Source organism: Nerophis ophidion, linkage group LG12 (genome assembly GCF_033978795.1).
Source record: "Nerophis ophidion isolate RoL-2023_Sa linkage group LG12, RoL_Noph_v1.0, whole genome shotgun sequence".
NCBI classification, from domain to species: Eukaryota; Metazoa; Chordata; class Actinopteri; order Syngnathiformes; family Syngnathidae; genus Nerophis; species Nerophis ophidion.
In genome coordinates, this window is record NC_084622.1 from 24,952,841 (window position 1) to 24,975,411 (window position 22,571).

Below are 22,571 nucleotides of genomic sequence, written 5' to 3' on the forward strand. Positions count from 1 at the left end.
CACCCCTTGTCACACAGTCCTAAAGAGTCCCGAACAAAAAGGAAAAAAAAAAAATGTAAACAATTTAAAAGAGGTAACTTGTAAAACGCTACATTTATTCACGGTTACTAATAATGCAACATACTTTTTTACTGGCACCTGAGTATTTTTTACTGGTACTGGAGTATTTTTGTGAAGAAGAAACACTACTTTTACTCGGTTAAATGAAGTTTCATTCTGATCACTACATTTACTCGAATCTATTGATTATTGTTTGCAAAAATGCATTGCTTTCACATGACTCTTTCACCAATCCAACCCGAGCACTAGTGGTGTTCACCATTTCACCAATCAAACGAAGCCTGGCAGTCACATGACCTGGCAGTCACATGACCTGGCTCAAAACTATTGTCGGTCCCACAGTAAAAAGGGACTTATTTACATCGCAGGCCCGCAGCGGTGAAGAAAAGGACAGCGACCTCTTCATCAATGTTTACCTTACAAACCAGGAAAAGTTATGTGTCAGTAGAAATGTTCGGGTTTTTGTCGACACGAATTCCATTTACAATTAGAGAAAACAGGTTTTGGCAGTGGCGGGCCGTGCGTTTCCCACCTGGGCCTTTAGTGATGTCTGACTTCAACAATTACCTCTCAAAATACCATCTTTTATGTCCCCAGATGACCATTGTTGGAGAAATACTACACAGAAACACATTTACGCACCACTGCGGATTGAAGCAACTCAACAGTGTAGAAAACAGGTTATTTTCTGGCGAATTAAAAAAATCAATAAACCCGCATTAGCAATTAAAACATATCAAATGTGGTACTGTCGAAATTAAAATTGCAAAAAACATATTTAAAGTGAAAAAATACAATATATGAACTCACAATTTGTAGCACCCACTCGACGCCCACTCTTCGTCTGCTTATTCATCGCCAGAACACCTTAGCTAGCTTCCAGGGTTGGCCGACATCGTCTCACAAGATGTAGTTTCTCTTTAAATATCCTTCTTGAAAATGGCCTTGCAAATATATATATGCCACCTAATCAATGCTATGGTGCAAAACTTGTGATCTGATTGGCTATCGCAACTGTCTATCCACTGTATGTGTTCTCAAATTCATCCACTAAGGGTCGCAAAGAGTATCCAATCACAGGACGCGTGAATGTCACATTCTACACAACCTACTCAGTGGCCTAGTGTCCGCCTTGAGATCGGTAGGTTGTGAGTTCAAAGCCCCGGCCGAGTCATACCATAGACTATAAAAACTGGACACATTATTTCCCTGATTGACAATCAGCAACAAAGTTTAGAGTTTGGGGTTGAAGGCCTACTTAAACCCACTACTACCCACCACGCAGTCTGATAGTTTATATATCAATGATGAAATATTAACATTGCAACACATGCCAATGCGGCTTTTTTAGTTTACTAAATTACAATTTTAAATTTCCCGGGAGTTTCGTCCTTGAAACGTCGTGTAATGATGACGTGTACGCAAGACGTCACAGGTTTTTAGGAAGTATGAGCGCTGCACACACACACAGCTAAATGCCGCCTGCTTTAACGGCATAATTACACAGTATTTTGGAGATCTGTGTTGCTGAATCTTTTGCAATTTTTTTTTCAATTAATATTGGAGAAGTCACAGTAGAAAGATGGAGTTGGGAAGCTTTAGCCTTTAGCCACACAAACACACGGTGATTCCTTGTTTAGAATTCCTGGAGGTGAAACGTTACTATGGATCAGAGCGCGGTCAAGCCAACATGAATCAAGATGCAATGTCAACCAGCAGGTTTTGGTGAGAAAATTGTGGTTAAAAAGTCGCTTCTTACCGGAGAAAAGCTGCTCTTGTGCCGTCCATAGCTGCCGTCGACTTCCCTGAGACACTGCGCGTCAAGACACCCGTGGAGACACCCTTCCGACTATCAGGTAATATGTAACTCACTAAAACACTAGCAACACAATAGAAAGATAAGGGATTTCCCAGACTTATCCTATCAAATGTGTCCAAAAACATCGGAATCCGTCCCAATCGCATTTTTTTTTTAAAAAATAAATAAATAATGATAAATGGGTTGTACTTGTATAGCGCTTTTCTACCTTCAAGGTACTCAAAGCGCTTTGACACTACTTCCACATTTACCCATTCACACACACATTCACACACTGATGGAGGGAGCTGCCATGCAAGGCGCTAACCAGCACCCATCAGGAGCAAGGTTGAAGTGTTTTGCTCAGGACACAACGGACGTGACGAGGTTGGTACTAGGTGGGGATTGAACCAGGCACCCTCGGGTTGCGTACGGCCACTCTTCCACTGCGCCACGCCGCCCTACTTTTTTATTATTTTTTTGTAGTCCGTCTCTATCAATATCCTCAAACATGACATCCTCGCTCAAATTAATGGGGAAATTGTTGTTTTCTCGGTCCGAATAGCACTTTTTGTTGGAGGCTCCCATTATAAACAATGTGAATATGTGAGGAGCCCCCACACTTGCGACGTCATCGTCTGCGACTTCTGGTAGAGGCAGGGCTTTTGTCTTAGCACCGAAAGTTGCGAACTTTATCGTTGATGTTCTCTACTAAATCCTTTCAGCAAAAATATGGCAGTATCGCAAATGATCAAGTATGACACATAGAATGGACCTGCTATCCCCGTTTAAATAAGAAAATCTCATTTCAATAGGCCTTTAAATCACCAAAAATGATTCCCGGGCGCGGCCACTGCTGCTGCCCACTGCTCCCCTCACCTCCCAGAGGGTGAACAAGGGGGATGGGCCAAATGCCTTACTGACAACGACTTGTGATTTGATTGGCTATCGCAATTGTCTATTAACTGTATGTCCCTGTTCACTTACAGTGCACGGACGCCTACATTGTGGATTCCGAAGGCCTCAGGCAGATTTGGTACAGCATGGCAACATAAGCTAGCTGAATTCTGATTGGATACAAACTCTAACCTAAAAACAACAGAACTGGAAAGAGCATAATATGACATGAAGAGAATATTAATATGTTTATATATATCGGGAAAGTAAATAAAAAAAATATTTTATCTTTAATTCTAATCATCTTTCTGTGTGGAGTCTGCATGTACTCTCCGTGACTGCGTGGGTTCCTTCCGACTTCCTCTCACTTCCAAAGACATGCAGCTGGGGATAGGTTGATTGGCAACACTAAATTGGCCCTAGTGTGTGAATGTGAGTGTGAATGTTGTCTGTCTATCTGTGTTGGCCCTGCGATGAGATGGCGACTTGTCCAGGGTGTACGCCGCCTTCAACCCGATTGCAGCTAAGATAGGCACCAGCGCCTCCCGCAACCCCAATGGTAATAAGCAGTAGAAAATGGATGGATGGATGATTTCTGTTGTTTATGTTAGGCCAGCAGAGAAGTCCTTGCTGGCCCTGACAGCACACCACTGGGTTTTGGTAAGTTGTATATGTTCTTTTTTCATGTTTTAGCCATGCAAATACTAACATTAACCCTTTCATAATGCCATAACTGATTGTAAAATGTGTATCTTTTGTATTACATAATGGAGCCGTATGTGATAACTATGATAGTAGTTCAAGTACCATAATAAATAGCTACTAGATAAATCAGAAGTAACTGTGTTTTGTCATTTCCCTGTCTTCTCTTTATTTTTTGTGTCAGTGTTCAGTCAATTAGTCCCCAGTGAGGCACACCTGCAACAAGTCGCTACCCGGCAGTATTTAAGCTCGTCTCCGCCAGCTGGTCCCTGCCGGGTATTGTTCCCTGAACCCCGCACCTACATGTGCCTACTTCGACTCACCTGTCCTGGTACGTTGCCTTATTTTAAATCCTGTTATCTTGACCTCGTTGTGTTTTATTTCCTAGCCACCTTGTTTTAAAGAAGACCTTTTTTTGCTGCGCTTTGTGCGTCCTGGCTTTTCTCCGCCGACCACTGAAGAAACTGTTTTGTTAATTGCCATCGTGTGCACTTCTGTTCCATCGCCTTCTTTTACTCTTTTGGACTTATTCCATTTTTTCCCCTTTTTGTACAACTACCTTGCCTTCCTTCTCTGCATCCCGGGGTCCACCATTGAACATTTCCTAACATAACTGATTTTTTTTTTCACTGAATACTTACTCTTAGCAAAGTTCTTATTTGAATAACTATATTTTACTTTTACTTGAGTCGCATTACTCTAAATTACTCTTGAGTACAGTTTTTGGCTACTCGACCCATCTCTGGCTTTTAGTACTGACAAAATGAAGCATTAAACTGCTATTGTTTTCTTTATCCACTTTTTGTCACGTCAGGGTCGCATTTTACTGCGTGGATTGTTCTCCCAAGATGCAGACGGAAACTCCGGAGGCAATGTGCAGGTAAGACCATCGATCAATCAATCAATGTTTACTTATATAGCCCTAAATCACTAGTGTCTCAAAGGGCTGCACAATCCACAACGACAAGACTGTGATTTATTCCTCATAAATCAGTGTGTATACAAACAAACAAAACAAGCGGGCTCATAGCATGGGAAACTAATGGAATAGCTAACAGGAAAGCTTAGCATAGAACACAAATGGCAAAGCTTAGCTCAGGAATCAAGAGGTTACTGTACTCAATGCAACTGTTGCATTGAGCAAATAAGAGAGCCAGATTGAGAGGGGCGAAAAACAGTAATAAGTAGCTCTCTGATTGGTGCCCTGAAACAGGTGAGCATCCCAAACGCTAATCAGAAGCAAATGAAACTAATCAGCACCCATGGTAACTAAAAGCACAAACCCTGGAGTGCTGAAAACAGAACGGAGGGAGTCAAACTAACTGAACAAAACACGATCCAGGCAACAGATCATGACACTTTTACATGAACACTGAAACTCTGCACTTGTCCAACGTATATCAAAGTGGGACATGAGGACACAAACGTTAGTAAAACAGGTATAGTTATGCAAGCTACAGTGCTAACATCACTCTAAAAATCATGCTCGGTTGGCCTTTTCACTCAAGAAATATATCATATCTCGAGCTGACTGTCTTGTAGTTTGCAGAACTGCTGTATTTTATGATGTGTAGTGAAAGCTGTTGTTTTTTTCAGATTTTTTTTACAAAGCTGCCGTCTATGAAGTGGTGAGCATATAGAAAAGGTGGACATATGTTGCTCAGAGGTGCCAGACGTCCGTGTAGAAGAAGGTTTTTCATCAATGATGTCATGAAAACCCAGAACTTCAAAAGCGACCTCCCATTAGGTTGGTTATAAACAGGCCTATAAACACACAAACAGTGCATCCGGAAAGTAAAAGTATTCAGTGTTTCACTTTTCCTAGAGTTTGTTTTATTACAACCTTATTTCGAAATAGTATACATTCATGTTTGTCCTTAAAAGTCAACACACAATAACCCATTGTGAAAGGTTTTTTTTTTTTGTTTGTTTTAGAAATTAGTATTCACAGCCTTTGCTCAATACTTTGTTGATGCACCTTTGGCAGCATTTACAGCCTCAAGTATTTTTGAATACGATACCACAAGCTTGGCACACCTATTTTCGGCTGCTCTCTCTCACTATTATGTTAAATCCACTATGGACTGGACTCTCTCACTATTATGGTAAATCCACTATGGACTGGACTTTCACACTATTATGCTAGATCCACTATGGACTGGACTCTTTCACTATTATGTTAAATCCACTATGGACTGGACTCTCACACTATTATGTTAAATCCACTATGGACTGGACTCTCATACTATTATCTTAGATCCACTATGGACTGAACTCTCTCACTATTGTGTTAAAATCACTATGGACTGGACTCTCAAACTATTATGTTAGATCCACTATGGACTGGACTCTCACAGTATTATGTTAGATCCACTATGGACTGGACTCTCACAGTTTTATGTTAAATGTACTACAAACTAGACTCTCACAATATTATGCTAGATCCACTTTGAACTAGACTCTCACAATATTATGTGAGATCCACTATGGACTGGACTCTCACACTAGTATGTTAGATCCACTATGGACTGGACTCTCTCACTATTATGTTAGATCCACTATGGACGGGACTCTCACACTATTATGTTAGATCCACTATGGACTGGACTCTCTCATTATTATGTTAAATCCACTATGGACTGGACTCTCTCATTATTATGTTAAATCCACTATGGACTGGACTCTCACACTATTATGTTAGATCCACTATTATGTTAAATCCACTATGGACTGGACTCTCACACTATTATGTTAGATCCACTATGGACGGGACTCTCACACTATTATGTTAGATCCACTATGGACTGGACTCTCTCATTATTATGTTAAATCCACTATGGACTGGACTCTCACACTATTATGTTAGATCCACTATTATGTTAAATCCACTATGGACTGGACTCTCACACTATTATGTTAGATCCACTATGGACTGGACTCTCCCACTATTATGTTAGATCCACTATGGACCGGACTCTCCCACTATCATGTTAGATCCACTACGGACTGGACTCACACACTATTATGTTAGATCCACTATGGACTGGACTCTTACACTATTATGTTAGATCCATTATGGACTGAACTCTCACACTATTATGTTAGATCCACTATGGACTGGACTCTCTCACTATTATGTTAGATCCACTATGGACTGGACTCTCACACTATTATTTTAGATCCACTATGGACTGGACTCTCTCACTATTATGTTAGATCCACTATGGACTGGACTTTCACACTATTATTTTAGATCCACTATGGACTGGACTCTCACATTATTATTTTAGATCCACTAAGGACTGGACTCTCACAATATTATTTTAGATCCACTAAGGACTGGACTCTCACAATATTATTCTAGATCCACTCGACGTCCATTGCACCAGTCGGCCGGTGCAATGGACCATCTCCAAGATTTCTCATTGTCCCATTGGGTTGAGTTTTTCCTTATCCTGATGTGGGATCTGAGCCGAGGATGTCGTTGTGGCTTGTGCAGCCCTTTGAGACATTGATTGATTGATATTTTTGGGCAGTTTTGCCCATTCCTCTGTGCTGCACCTCTCAAGCTCCATCAGATTGGATGGGAAGTGTTAGTTTTCATCCAGCATGTTTCTGTACAATGCTGCATTCATCTTAGTCCAGTCAGGGAGGTGACCAAGAACTCGATGATCACTCTATCAGAGCTTCAGCATTCCTCTGTGGAGAAAGGAGAACGTTCCAAAAGAACAACCATCTCTGCAGAAATTCACCAATAAGGCCTGAATGGTATACTGGTCAGACAGAAGCCATTTAGCAGTAAAACGTTTGCCAAAATACACCTGAAAGACTCTTAGACCATGAGAAAGATGGAACTCTTTGGTGTGAATGGCAGGTGTCATGTTTGGAAGCACCGCTCAGCACCAGGCCAATACTATCCCTACAGTTAAGGATTGGTGGTGACAGCATCATGCTGTGGGGATGTCTTTTGCCACGTCAGAGTCGCATGCGCGGATCGTTTTCCCAAGATGCAAACGGAACTCCGGAGGCAGTGTGCAGGTAAGAAAATTATTTATTGTCCATGTATCAGGCAAAAGCGTGCCAATTGCATGGGAAGCAATGGTAGAGCTAAGCACAGGAACAGGAGCTAGAAGCTAGGATAACCAACGTAACATTTTGCAGGAGCAAGACAGCCAGTTTAAGTGTGGCGAAAAACAGGAATAAGTAGCCCGGTAGCAGGTGAGCGTCTCGAACACTAATCAGGGGCAGGTGAAAATAGTCAGCATCCATGGAAACCAGGACCACAAACCCAAGGGCTCAGAAACAGAACTAAGGTAGTCTTTAACTAAACAAAACCTGATCCGGGCTACGGATCATGACAGTTTTTAGCAGAAGGAACTGGGAAACTTCTCAGGATAAAGAGAAAGATGAATGCAGATGAATCCTGGCTGAAAACCAACAGTTTTCATCCAACTTGATGGAGCTTGAGAGATGCTGCAATGAGGAATGGGCGAAACTGCCTTTAAGATATGTGGGCTAAGCTAGTGGCATTGTATTCAGAAATACTTGAGGCTGTAAATGTGAATTGAAGTGAATTATATTTATATAGCGCTTTTCTCTAGTGACTCAAAGCGCTTTACATAGCGAAACCCAATATCTAAGTTACATTTAAACCAGTGTGGGGGGCACTGGGAGCAGGTGGGTAAAGTGTCTTGCCCAAGGACACAACGGCAGTGACTAGGATGGCGGAAGCGGGAATCGAACCTGCAACCCTCAAGTTGCTGGCACGGCCACTCTACCAACCGAGCTATGCCGCCCCACAATGCTGCCAAAGGTGCATCAACAAAGTAGTGACCAAAGGGTCAGAATATTTACGCACATGTGATTTTTCTTTTTAAATAAATGTGCCACATTTTAAAAAAAAAATTACATTCACATTGTCATTGTGGGTTCCTGTCTCAGAATCAGAATCAGAATTAGAAAATACTTTATTAATCTCCGAAAGAAAATTCACATTTTCAGCACAATCCCATTCAAGATCAGACAAACACCACAGGGAGACAGAACAGGATCACTGACGGGTCTGCCAACTTCCGGCGCTCCTTACGAAACAGGTAAACACTGGGGAGAGGGGGGTGAGAAAAAAAATCAGTCTAAGCCTGGGCCCCTGAAAAAGGGGTCCAGAATGAGGCCAAGGGGGAAAACAACCTCATTGCCATAGCACACATAAACATGTGTGTAAGAGGGAAATATCGAAGATCACAAAGGACATTAAAAACATTAAAAGAGCAGAGTTGATTCAATCAGCCACTTCTACACACAACCACAAAAGTCAAATAAACAACAAAAAAACAAAAACATATATTCTTTGGTGGCCTCTGCGGTGTTCCACGCCATTGTCTTCTGGGGTGGGGTGGGGGGAACATGGCCAGAGACAGGAGCAGACACAACAAAGCAACCAAGAGAGCTGACTCCACCCTCAGCCGCCCACCAACTCTCGGCCAGGTTCCAGTCCGCAAAGAATGAGGATACGTCCAAGATGACCGAGTTGTCCGACACCTGCTCATTCAGCCAAGACACTGTGAACCCCGTCCGTCCCGACGCTCAGCACCAGCTCCGCAGCCCTGTCTCCTCATCCGCTTCTCCTCCAGTCTCTCCAAACGGACTCTGGTGTGGCGGAGACCCAGCTGCCGGGAGTCATATCCAAAAGTTCACAAAAAAAGCACGGCAGAAGTCACAAAGGTGCCGCCCCTTGTCACAGCCCAACCAAAAGGCAAAAAAACACTTGAAAACAAGAGGGAAACACCAGAAACACAAAAGGATGACACAAGAGCACAGAGCTCCTGCGACCAGCAGCCACTACAGCGGTGCCCTCTTGGGAAAAAAAAAACAAAAACTTTCTGAATACACTCTATTGTAGTCATTTTAAACTTGAATTTGTTGCTAGGGAATTAAAATTAAAACACACAACAATACAACAATAATCACCTTCTTTTTTTTCTGCCCTGAGCCATTCTTAACCCTTGTTAACTATTTGTGTGTGTGTGTGTCATACTTGCCAACCCTCCCGATTTTCCCGGGAGACTCCCAAATTTCAGTGCCCTTCCCGAAAATCTCCCGGGGCAACCATTCTCCCGATTTCCACCCGGACAACAATATTGGGGGTGTCAAATAAAGTGGAACATTATCACAATTTCTGAAGGGTTAAAGCCAATAAAAATCAGTTCCCAGTGGCTTATTTTATTTTTCGAAGTTTTTCTCAAAATTTTACCCATCACGTAATATCCCGAAAAACGGCTTCAAAGTGCCTGATTTACACCATCGCTATATCCACCCGTCTATTGTCCTGTGACGTCACTGCATAAAGCCACCAGAAACAAACATGGCGGATAGCACAGAAAGGTATAGCATAGTAGCTCAGATTCAGACTCAGATTTCAGCGCCGTAAGCGATTCGACAGATTACGCATGTATTGAAACGGACGCAGGTACCGAAAACGAAATTAAAGAAGAAACAGAAGCTTTTTAGCTATATCACGACAGACAGCGGCACGGGAGGAAGCACGGACGAATGCGGCGATCGCCTTCTAACCAATGATTGGTATGTGTTTGTTTGGCATTAAATGTGGGTGGAGGGAAAGGCTGGATGCAAATTTAGCTACAAATGAGGCATAATGATGCAATATGTACATACAGCTAGCCTAAATAGCATGCTAGCATCGATTAGCTTGCAATCATGCCGTGACCAAATATATCTGATTAGCACACTCCACATAAGTCAATAACATCAACAAAACTCACCTTTGTGATTTCGTTGACTTTATCGTTGGAAATGCATCTGCTTTGAGAGTCGCAGGATAGCCACACATTCTTGCCATCTCTGTGCCATCTCTGTGCCATCTCTGTGCCATCTCTGTCGTAGCATAGCTGTTGTCTGTAAAGTGTGCAGAACAAAGGAGGGACTTTCACATCTTTTGGCCACTGATGCCACTTGCATCCGTCTATGTTCGTGTTGTTACACCCTCCGACAACACACCGACGAGGCATGATGTCTCCAAGGTACGGGAAAAAAGTCAAAAAAGCGGAAAATAACAGAGCTGATTTGACTTGGTGCGTGTAATGAGATTGAGAAAATGGTGGATTGCTTCATGTTGTGACGTCACGGGTGAAAGGTCATCGCTCGACAGGCTATCAATTGAAAGGCATTTAAATCGCCAAATTCACCCTTTTAGAGTTTGGAAATCGGTTAAAAAAACATATGGTCTTTTTTCTGCAACATCAAGGTATATATTGACGCTTACATAGGTCTGGTGATAATGTTCCCCTTTTAAAGGCACTGACTTTAGCGTCCTCTCTCACCTGAAAAGCAGACTATTATATATGTCTCCGTTATCCACAGGTTTATCTATAACCCATAAAGTAGGCAGACACAAAGCTATTTCTCAGCATGTGATTATTCCAGGCCGGCACATTAATACACTGACACACAACATCCAGATTCCCATCATGCATTGCTTCAAAACTACGGCAAGTAGTAATGTCCAAAAAAAAAAAAACAGAGAAGAAGCAGAAGAACGGAGAAGAGACATGGCGATGACGAGTATGAAGAAGAAGTACGCCTGCAAGTTCCAAAATGATTGTAAAAAAATCATTTCAATTCATCCAGGACAGCTCGAAGGGGAAGGGGTATACTGCCTGCAAATTTTGTAGATCAGACTTCTCCATTGAACACCGTGGTCGAACGGATATACTCATTCATGAACGGATTTGTGACAGACTTCTCAAGCCGTCGTGCAGGTTCAAAGGACCGTCACGGAAGGACATAGCGAAGGCCATGTTTAGACTTCTTTATTTTTCAATTAAGACTGCTTTTCAGCTGCTCCGTCTGCCGCACGCTCTTCCGCTTGCCTTTTGCTTCGGGTGTCGTCGCCTCTCTCGCGCTCTCATTCTCTCTCTCTCCGCGTCAGCTTCTGTCTGTTTCCTTCTAATCTCTCCGCCATTCTCCCTGACTTACACGGCTGTCGCCCTTTTATACAGTGCGAGAGAATTACTCAATTGTCCCCAGGTGCGCAATCCACGCACCTGATCTTGGTTGCTTCGCCGCTCGCTCGTCGTCCACGCCTCCTTGCCGCCATCTTGGGATGGGCTTCGGTGGGCCCTGCCTCACTGTCGGACTGTCGGTATCGCCTTCTCGCCGCCATCTTGGGCTGGGCTACGGTGTGCCCTGCCTTGCTGTCGGACTGCCGGCTCCGCCTATCCACAGGATTATTTATGCATATATATATATATATATATATATATATATATATATATATATATATATATATATATATATATATATATATATATATATATATATATATAAATGAAATACTTGAAAATATGTACACCCCCCTCTACCACACCTATCTCCCGAATTCGGAGGTCTCAGGGTTGGCAAGTATGGTGTGTGTGTATGTATGTGTATGAATAGACAGAGTTGTGTGCCAATCCTGATCTTGGTAAGCCTGTGGGCCTGGTTGTGGCTCCATAACCAGACTTCAGTCTCAACGTTTGTGTTTGTAGTCTTTGAGGTGTGGATTAGCGGGGAGTGTTGAGTCAGGCGAGGACGAGGGCCCAGGAGGTCAGCTTCAGAGAGAGAGGGGCCCTTGTAAAGCAGGCTCCAGTGCTGCTGAATGGGCTGGTAGTGGCCTGGATCACAAGTAATGTGTTCTTCTGACAACCCAAGTCCCCCGAGGATAAGAATGACTTGCTTTCATACAAAAAGGGAATGACAAAACCTCAGCCTCGAGCTCTGTCTAACCCGGACTCGTCGGCTCCAAAACGGCTTGGATGGATGATTGCATCCAATTAAAGATTTAACGCTTTTCTCCTTGCTTGTTAGTTGTTAGATACAAAATGCCCCACAGGCAAGTTCTGTCTCACAGGACAGAAACTCACCCACAACATTGTTAGCTTCGTCTGTATAATTCCATCCACCCTAATCCTTTACACGGATAAAAAATGTGCACCTTTGATGACCAATCATCCAAGTATTGATATAATGATATGATATTTTAGTCTTCACTCATGCACATAATGCAGTGTTTCTCATATTTTGCCCCTGTGAAGCCAAATAATATCACTCAAATATTACAAACAAAACAGTAACACTAAACCATCGATGCCGTAGTGGATTTGGGTGGAATTTCCCTTTGTGTTTCTATTTTTTAGTGGACTAATTCAAGTCTATTCAGACTTTTTCTTATTGTTTATTTTGTGTAAGGTTGCCACTGTAATTATTTACTTCCAGGAGGGGTGATTGCTCTCATGAAATGATGTGTTCCATTTACCATGAATTGATTAACGTGGACCCCGACTCAAACAAGTTGAAAAACGTATTCGGGTGTTACCATTTAGTGATCAATTGTACGGAATATGTACTGAACTGTGAAATCTACTAATAAAAGTTTCAATCATTCAATAAAAGCTGAATTACCGAGATTTCTATATCTTTGTGGAATATTTCTGGTTTTATTTGGACTTCTTCTGATTGTTTATTTATTTACTAGGTTGCCATTGTCAATACTTTCAACAGTAGAAGCATTTAAGTCCCATCTTAAAACTCATTTGCATACTTCAGCCTTTAAAATAGACCCCCTTTTTAGACCAGTTGAGCTGCCATTTCTTTTCTTTTCGACTCTGCCCCCCTCATCCTCGGGATGGTCCCCTGCTGGCCCCGCTATGGACTGGACTCTCACTATTATGTTAGATCCACTATAGACTGGACTTTCACAATATTATGCTAGACCCACTCGACATCCATTGCATCCGGGGTCACCCATGTCTGTGGTCCTCTCCAAGGTTTCTCATAGTCATTCTCATCGTCATCCCAGGGGGTTTTGAGTTTTTCCTTGCCCTTATGTGGAATCTGAACCGAGGATGTCGTTATGGCTTGCGCAGCCCTTTGAGACACTTGTGATTTAGGGCTATATAAATAAACATTGATTGATTGATTGATTGATTGATTGATTGATTGATTGATTGATTGATTGATTGATTGATTGATTGATTGATTGATTGGATTAAATGACATGTGTTTTATTACGTGATCGTGGGCAAGCAAGCGTGCTGCAAGTTTGACTTTTGAATCACTTTGAGTCTTTTGCATTTTATTTATGTCGTAAATTGTGTCCGTATATGCATGGAGTGTAACATCTCTAAAAAAGGGGAATATATAAGTGAGGTTGTGTTATGATCCGTCACCCAGATCATGTTTTGTTCTGTTAGTTTGACTACCTCAGTTCTGTTTTCAGCACACTCTGGGTTTGTGTTTTGGTTACAATGGGTGCTGATTAGTTTCACCTGCCTCTGATTAGTGTTTGGGAAGCTCACCTACTCCTGGGCACTAATCAGTAAGTTATTTATTCCTGTTTTTCGTCACACACTGTCTGGCTTTCTTGTTTGCTTATGCAACACGTTACGTTGAGTAGGTCTATGGTTCTTGAGTCTTGTTCATGTGCTAAGCTTAGCCATGGCGCCCACGCTATCGGCACGCGTTTCTGTCTTTTTGTGTTTGAATGATTTATGTGGCATAAATTATTTATGCCTTTACCTGCACCTTGTACCATGAATTGATTAACATGGACCCCGACTCAAAAAACTTATTCGGGTGTTACCATTTAGTGGTTAATTGTAAGGAATATGTACTGAACTGTGCAATCCACTAATAAAAGTTTCAATCAATCAATCAAAAAAACCTCGCCTCCCGAGTTCCTGCTGCATCATAAGAGAATGATCTGCGCAGTAAAATGTGACGCCAACGTGACAGGCTGGACACGATGTCTACCTTTTGTCAGTCTCACCTGCAATGGACGAATTAAAGGCCTACTGAAACCCACTACTACCCACCACGCAGTCTGATAGTTTATATATCAATGATGAAATATTAACATTGCAACACATGCCAATACGGCCTTTTTAGTTTACTAAATTACAATTTTAAATTTCCCGGGAGTTTCGTCTTGGAAACGTCATGTAATGATGACGTGCACGCAAGACCTCACGCGTTTTAGGCAGTATGAGCGGTACGCACACACACAGCTAAATGTCGTCTGCTTTAACGGCATAATTACACAGTATTTTGGACATCTGTGTTGCTGAATCTTTTGCAATTTGCTCAATTAATATTGGAGAAGTCACAGTAGAAAGATGGAGTTGGGAAGCTTTAGCCTTTAGCCACACAAACACACGGTGATTCCTTGTCTAAAAGTCCCGGGGGTGAAAATTTACTATAGAGCAGAGCGAACATGAATCCAGACCAAATGTCAACCAGCAGTTTTCGGTGAGAAAATTGTGGTTAAAAAGTCGCTTCTTACCGGAGAAAAGCTGAGCTTGCCCCGTCCATAGCTGCCGTCGACTCCCCTGAGACACTGCGCGTCAACACACCCGTGGAGACACCCTTCCGACTATCAGGTACTATTGAACTCACTAAAACACTAGCAACACAATAGAAACATAAGGGATTTACCAGAATTATCCTAGTAAATGTGTTTAAAAACATCGTAATCCGTCCCACTTTGCAATGGCGTTTTTTTTTTCAACTCGTAGTCCGTCGCTATCAATATCCTCAAACACGAATCTTTCATCCTCGCTCAAATTAATGGGGAAATTGTTGTTTTCTCGGTCTGAATAGCACTTTTTGTTGGAGGCTCCCATTAAAATCAATGTGAATATGTGAGGAGCCCCCACACTTGCGACGTCATCGTCTGCGACTTCCGGTAGAGGCAGGGCTTTTCTCTTAGGACCGAAAGTTGCGAACTTTATCGTGGATGTTCTCTACTAAATCCTTTCAGCAAAAATATGGCAATATCGCGAAATAATCAAGTATGACACATAGAATGGACCTGCTATCCCCGTTTAAATAAGAAAATCTCATTTCAGTAGGTCTTTAACTAACTGACTAATCGATCCCCATAGACCCTTGATTAACCAATTAGGTATGTTTTTAACTATTTCGACACATTTTACTGAAGTTAGACCAGGTCTGGGCAAATTAAGGTCTGGGGGCCGCATGCGGCCCATTAAGCTTTTCAATCTGGCCCGCCGGACATTCCCCCAAAAATCGCTTAGATCTTTAAGATGGAAACTGTAGCTGCCATTATGATGTGCAGTGATGTTTTCAAATGACCGTAAGTTTTGAACTATACAAAGTATTTCACTTGCTTGGAATCTGCGCTTCTGCATGATATACCAGCTACTATGGTAATGTACCGTATTTTTCGGAGTATAAGTCGCTCCGGAGTTTAAGTCGCACCTGCCGGAAATGCAAAATAAAGAAGGAAAAAGACATATATAAGTCGCACTGGAGTACAAGTCGCATTTTTGGGGGAAATGTATTTGATAAAACCCAACACCAAGAATAGACATTTGAAAGGCACTTTAAAATAAATAAAGAATAGTGAACAACAGGCTGAATAAGTGTACGTTATATGACGCATAAATAACCAACTGAGAAGGTGCCTGGTATGTTAACGTAACATATTATGGTAAGAGTCATTCAAATAAGTATAACATAGAACATGCTATACGTTTACCAAACAATCTGTCACTCCTAATCGATAAATCCCATGAAATCTTATACGTCTAGTCTCTTACGTGAATGAGCTAAATAATATTATTTGATATTTTACGGTAATGTGTTAATAATTTCACACATAAGTCGCTCCTGAGTATAAGTCGCACCACCGGCCAAACTATGAAAAAAACTGTGACTTATAGTCCGAAAAATACGGTAATTAGTTACTATGGTAATCTAAGTCAAAGTAGCTCAGACGAGGCACCAAGCAGTGTGGGTGTAGAGCGTTACCACCGAGTGTTTCCAGAGCGGCCAGCCTGAAATGCGGGTGTCAGGGACAGACGCGGAAGGAGAATTTTACAAGAAAGTTTGAAAGCTTAGTGATGTATCAAATATATTAGATTGTAGGTGGGTTTATTTTTTACCCTTCGCGTTCATATTTGGCTGTTTGTTGCATTTTTGCTGCGTTTCGCTTGATTGTAAAATAAGTCGATCAAATGTTGTCAATATTCAGTGTTTTATCATTCGTAGTTAATATTGTACATCCCACATAATTTTTTTTCATGTATGTTCTGGGTGTCTCATTCAGTAAAAAACATTTTTAAATTCCATTAAGTTTTTTAAGGTGGTCTGTCATTATTTTTTTTAGCTTTCAATCAGACATTATTGTGACATTATTTTTTATTACTCTTCCTAAAAATATATATGCCGGCCCCCAAACACATTTTTGTTTTTAAATTTGGCCCCAGAGTCAAAATAATTACCCAGGCTTGGTTTAGACAATGGTGTGCCATCTGGGCCAGCTAGGCCTTCTCTGCTGGCCTAACATAACCAGGAATCATGATCATAATTAAAGATACAAAATGTTTTTTAATTTACTTTCCCTAAATATCTAAAAGCATTCACATTCTCTTCATACAGTTGATAGAAAAATGCGATAGCCAATCAGATCAGGAGTTGTTGTCAGTAAGGCCTTCTAGATGGCCTCATGTTGAACGTGACATTTACGCGTCCTCTGATTGGATACTCATCGGGAACGTTAGCGGGTGAATTTGAGAACACATACAGTTGATAGACAGTTGCGATAGCCAATCAGATCACAAGTTGTTGACAATAGCCTATCTAGCTAGCCTGATGTTGACGAGACTGTGAATGGTCACTTGTCATTCCATAGTGAGTATCCATTCACAATTTTCAATGTAACATTCAATTGTTGCGCCGTAGCCAGACTGGGATAGCAAAGAAGGAGAACAAAACGTTGATTAGGTGACAGATATATATTTGCAAGGCTATTTTTCAAGAAGGATATTTAAAGAGAAACTACATCTTGTGAAACGATGACGGCCAAACCCCAAAGCTGACCCAGCTGTTCTGGCGGTGAAATGGGGAACGACGTCGAATAGGTCCTACCAATTGTGAGTTCAAATATTGTATTTTTTCACTTTTAATATGCTTTTTGCAATATTAATTTTGACAGTACCACATACGTTATGTTGTAATTGCTAATGCGTTTTGATTGATTTTTAAATGCGCCAGAATTTAATCCGTTTTGTACACTGATAATGTGTCTCAATGCTCAGTAGTGCGTAAATGTGTTCCTGTAAAGTATTTCTCCAGCAATGGTCATGTGGTGACATAAAAGATGGTATTTTTAGAGGTAATCCTTGAAGTCGAACATCACTGAAGGCCGAGGTGGGTAACACACAGCCTGCCACTGAGTTTTACATGTTTGCAATTTTTTGACAATTTAAATGCTGATTATGAACTTCAAAAGCAACTGATAGTTTACCCACTTCCTATAGTTAAAAATAAAACAACATACATTTATTAAAACATTTTTTATTGGAAAACTGCATTTGTTTTGGAATGTTGACCATTATCCACACTCCCTATATGAGACAAGAACACACACGTCTTTCCCTTAGTCGGATCATGTTTTGTTCATGTTTAGTATTTCCTTAGTTGTTGATTTTGTATTGTGTCTGCACGCGGGTTTGTTTTCATTTTTGCTTATTGTCACCTGCCTCTGATTAGTGGTTGGGACGCTCACCTGCTCCCGGTCACTAATAAGAGAGCTATTTATTCCTGCCTCTTGCCACACTCTGGCTGGCTGTTTTGTTTGCTACACGCAACACGTTACGTTGGTGGTCCTTGCTTCTTGTTTCTGTCCTAAGCTTTTCCAGAGCTCCCCGTGCCCTTGGTACGTTCCTGTTTTGTTATTCTTGCGTTTTTAAGGTACTAAATAATTCCTCCTACCTGCACAACGCTTCCTAACGTCCATCTGCATCTTGGGGAAATGACCAGCACAAAACCATGCGACCCCATCGTAACATTAGGTGCATTCTAAAAAGTGAACAACTGCTGGTATGAGGCAGCCAACAATCCAAGTATGATCTATTCTGCCAAAAAAGCCTTTTAAAAATCCTCAAACCTTCAACTTCATTTTATATTTATGCTTTTAGTATGTATGAGATCGGTAGGTTGTGAGTTCAAACCATACTTGCCAACCTTGAGACCTCCGATTTCAGAAGTTGTGGGGCGCGGGCGTGGTCAGGATGGGACGGGGGGTGTGGTTGGGGGCGTGGTTAAGAGGGGAGGATTTGATTGATTGAAACTTTTATTAGTAGATTGTACAGTTCAGTACATATTCCGTACAATTGACTACTAAATGGTAACACCCCAATAAGTTTTCAACTAGTTTAACTCGGGGTCCACTTTAATCAATTCATGATACAAATACATACTATCAGCATAATATCACACACGTTAATCATCATCGTATATATGTAATAGAGTGATCTATGTTGCCTGTTGCCATCTCCTGGTGAATGTTGGCTATAGTGTTATGGGGTTGGTTTTTGATAGGCCAACGATTTACGTGCGCAGGCAAGTGAGTGAGTCTGTTCTGAAGCCCACAGTAAAGAGACGTAACTTCATCACCTCGCCTGGTTATTGACTCCAACCCAATATATTACAATATACATTGAATTATTTACATTATTTACAATCCGGGGGGTGGGATGAGGAGCTTTGGTTGATATCAGTACTTCAGTCATCAACAATTGCATCAACAGAGAAATGGACATTGAAACAGTGTAGGTCTTACTTGGTAGGATATGTACAGCCAGCAGTGAACATAGTGAGTTCAGATAGCATAAGAACAAGTATATACATTAGAAATACATTTGATTATTTACATTAGGTTATTTACAATCCAGGGAGATAGGGATGTGAATAGATTGGGTATTAGTAAAGGGTTGAAGTTGCCTGGAGGTGTTGTGGTGCATGTACGGTAGATGGCAGTATTCTCCCGTTTAAGAGTGTCACAACAGTGACTGCTGTTGTTGTGTGTTGTTACCGCGCTGGGAAAACGTTAATAAAACTGCCTAACAATAAACCCACATAAGAAAACAAAAACTCCCCCTCGATCATTCTACAGTTATAACGTCATTGGGCAGACACGGGAAAGCAGACGTGAAAACAGGCTGTCCTCACTCATGCATGGAGCTGAAAGGGGCGTGGCCTCTAGCTCCGCCCGAATTACAGGAGATTTTCGGGAGAAAATTTGACCCGGGAGGTTTTCGGGAGGGACGCTGAATTTCGGGAGTCTCTCGGAAAATCTGGGAGGGTTGGCAAGTATGGTTCAAACCCTGGCCCAGTCATACCAAGGACTATTAAAATGGGACCCATTGCCTCCCTGCTTGGCACTCAGCATCAAGGGGTTGGAATTGGGGGTTAAATTACCAAAAATGATTCCCGGGTGCAGCCACTGCTGCTGCTCACTGCTCCCCTCACCCTCAGGGGGTGATCTGGGGTGATTGGTCAAATGCAGAGAATAATTTTGCCACACCTAGTGTGTGTGTGACAATCATGGGTACTTTAACTTTAATCTTGTAACATTTTTCATAAAATGTAATACAGTATTTTGGTCATTTTAAGCCTTGTATTACTTCTTTCAAGGTGCATTAATTTCACAGAGCACTTAGTAACGAACACTACTTCCTTCAACAACAGGGAAGAGACTACTTTCTGTGTTTGCTACCACCAATGGCAGACTTTGTGGGAGCGTTATGGTCACACTAATTCTAAACAATTCAAATAGGAACATAAACAGTGAGTTGCTGGTATGCCGACTGAAGACACTGTTGTATTTTTCACCACTTTTGCTGGTAAAAAACTGAATAATTTTTACCCCTCAGAAAGAAAGAAAAATTCCTAGCGATCTTGTCAGGTTTTTGCTGCGTTCTGTTTGTCGAAAGCACTGCAAAAAGTCAGTGTTCAAAAACAAGAAAAAAATATATACAAAAATGAGGGGTATTTTATTTGAACTAAGCAAAATTATCTTTTGCTATTTCTAGTTGAACAAGAAAATTTGACTATCCAAAACAAGTCAAATTAGATAACTACAATGAACCCAAAAATACCTTAAATAAGTATATTAAATAAGTATGAGACACTAGTTATTTAGGGCTATATAATTGATTGATATTCTCACTAATAATTTCTTGGTAGAAAAAATGTGGAAAAATATTCTTAAATTAAGTAAATGCTAGTGTCATTATCTTGACATAATGATACGCGTTTGGCATCATGATTTTTTTTTCTTGCTCGAAATTAGACATTATTACTTTAAAAAAGCAGTTTTATACTTGTGAGTGTTGATGACACGGCTTTGCAACACTTGATATTCTAGTTTCGAGCATGTTTTACTCAATATAGGTCATCAAATCTCAGCAACAATCTGTAATATCTTACTGAGATCATTTAGGACCAAAATCCTTAAAACAAGTAAAACACTCCGACATAAAATCTGCTGAATGAGAAGAATCATCTTATCAGATGTGGAAAAATATTCTTAAATTAAGTAAATGCTAGTGTCATTATCTTGACATAATGATACACGTTTGGCATCAGGATTTTTTTTTCTTGCTCGAAATTAGACATTATTACTTTAAAAAAGCAGTTTTATACTTGTGAGTGTTGATGACACAGCTTTGCAACAGTTGCTTTTCTAGTTTCGAGCATGTTTTACTCAATATAGGTCATCAAATCTCAGCAACAAGCTGTAATATCTTACTGAGATCATTTAGGACCAAAACCCTTAAAACAAGTAAAACACTCTGACATAAAATCTGCTGAATGAGAAGAATAATCTTATCAGACAGAAAATAAGCAAATATCACCCTTATTTGAGATAGTTAATCCAACTTAGATGTCAGTTTTTGCAGTGAGCCTTTTTGGATCAACTTGGTAGGGTTTGGATTTTCAAACTCGACCAACTTTTCAGCTGGTTTTCACACCCTTCTACTATACAGGTCAGAGTTTTGGTTTCTTATTTTCTTTCTTCCATTGGTTTATTCCGGACATGAACACACTTACTATTTAATACATCACTCAGTTTCAAATCATTTCACTTTACATCATGTCCGAAAAGGAGTAGGAAGAAGCAACGCTTATTTAATCCTACCCCTTTCCCACTTCAGAGCGTTTAAAAATATATAGAATCGTTTACTGACCTTTTTATAATAAAATAACATCTGTGAATTAGCACACAGAACAGTTTTGTAATATGTAATCAATTAATTCAGTCATTATTAACATACTGAGATGCAAAATATCTTTATTTTCAATAAGGTTGAAAGTATTTCTCGTAATTCTTCTTCTTTGTACTTTGTAAGCACTATTAATTTAAACAACCTCTTAAACTGGATCATATCAGTACAAGACAGGTTTTTAACCTGTCTTAACTCAAAAGCATAAATACAGCAGAAGCAGTTTAAGATCCGCCTTATATATTTGATGGTGGGTCGCAACCAATGGTATTAGCAGCTCGAGCTGGCTACTCGCGAGATTTGTCACTAAGCCGGAAAAGTAGTTTCTCTGTGTTAGCTCTGACAAAAAACATTGTCACTATATGCAAATAATCACATGTAAATGAATCGTTGTTGGTATTTATTTTTTTGTTTTTTTAGAGCCCTCTACAGGTGGATCAGATTAATCCCAATTGCCTGAATTGTTAGCCACCTTGTTTTTGTTTTTTTCCCAAAAAGGTGTTGTGGAGGGTGGCGTGGCCTGTGGGCCTGCAGCGAAGCAGGGTGTGGCAGCGAAATCAGCATCAGGTGCATAGATGGCCCACCTGGGCCTGGTTATCTGATCACCTGTTGCTCTTTTATAAGCAACAGCCAGGAGGAGAGACAGGGTGGAGTGGGAGTTGAAGCTGGTGGAGAGCGAGAGCAAGACGGACAGTCACGAAAAGACGAGTGCTGAAAAGCAACAGAGAGACTTTATTTGGAAAAATAAAACTTCATTATGAATCTGAACTGGGCTCTCGTGTCGATCCTTGGTGGTCCGAAGAACCCACTGGAGGGCAACCTCCACAGGTGTTTTTCCTTAAACCTTGACTTTTTTTTAACCTAACCGTCCTGCTGCATAATAATTTTTGTTTTTTTCAATATGCTTGCTGGACCAGAATAGGAGAGGGGTAGAAAGAAGGTGGAAAGAAAACAAAGAGGGGAAGGGGGTTGCTAAAGCTAAAATATATTGCCCCATTGTCTTTTAATAATCAATCACGTGGGTGAGT

At 41.0% G+C, this 22,571-nt stretch overlaps 1 long non-coding RNA gene across 1 annotated transcript; it reads left to right on the forward strand.

The window, feature by feature from the left end:
* Positions 1-3,694: 3,694 nt before the first annotated feature.
* LOC133563793 (uncharacterized) lies at positions 3,695-22,264 on the forward strand. Its single transcript, XR_009809112.1, has 4 exons — positions 3,695-3,788; positions 4,272-4,337; positions 5,054-5,204; positions 22,042-22,264. It is a non-coding gene; the product is annotated as an uncharacterized LOC133563793 (long non-coding RNA).
* The last annotated feature ends 307 nt before the right edge of the window (positions 22,265-22,571 follow it).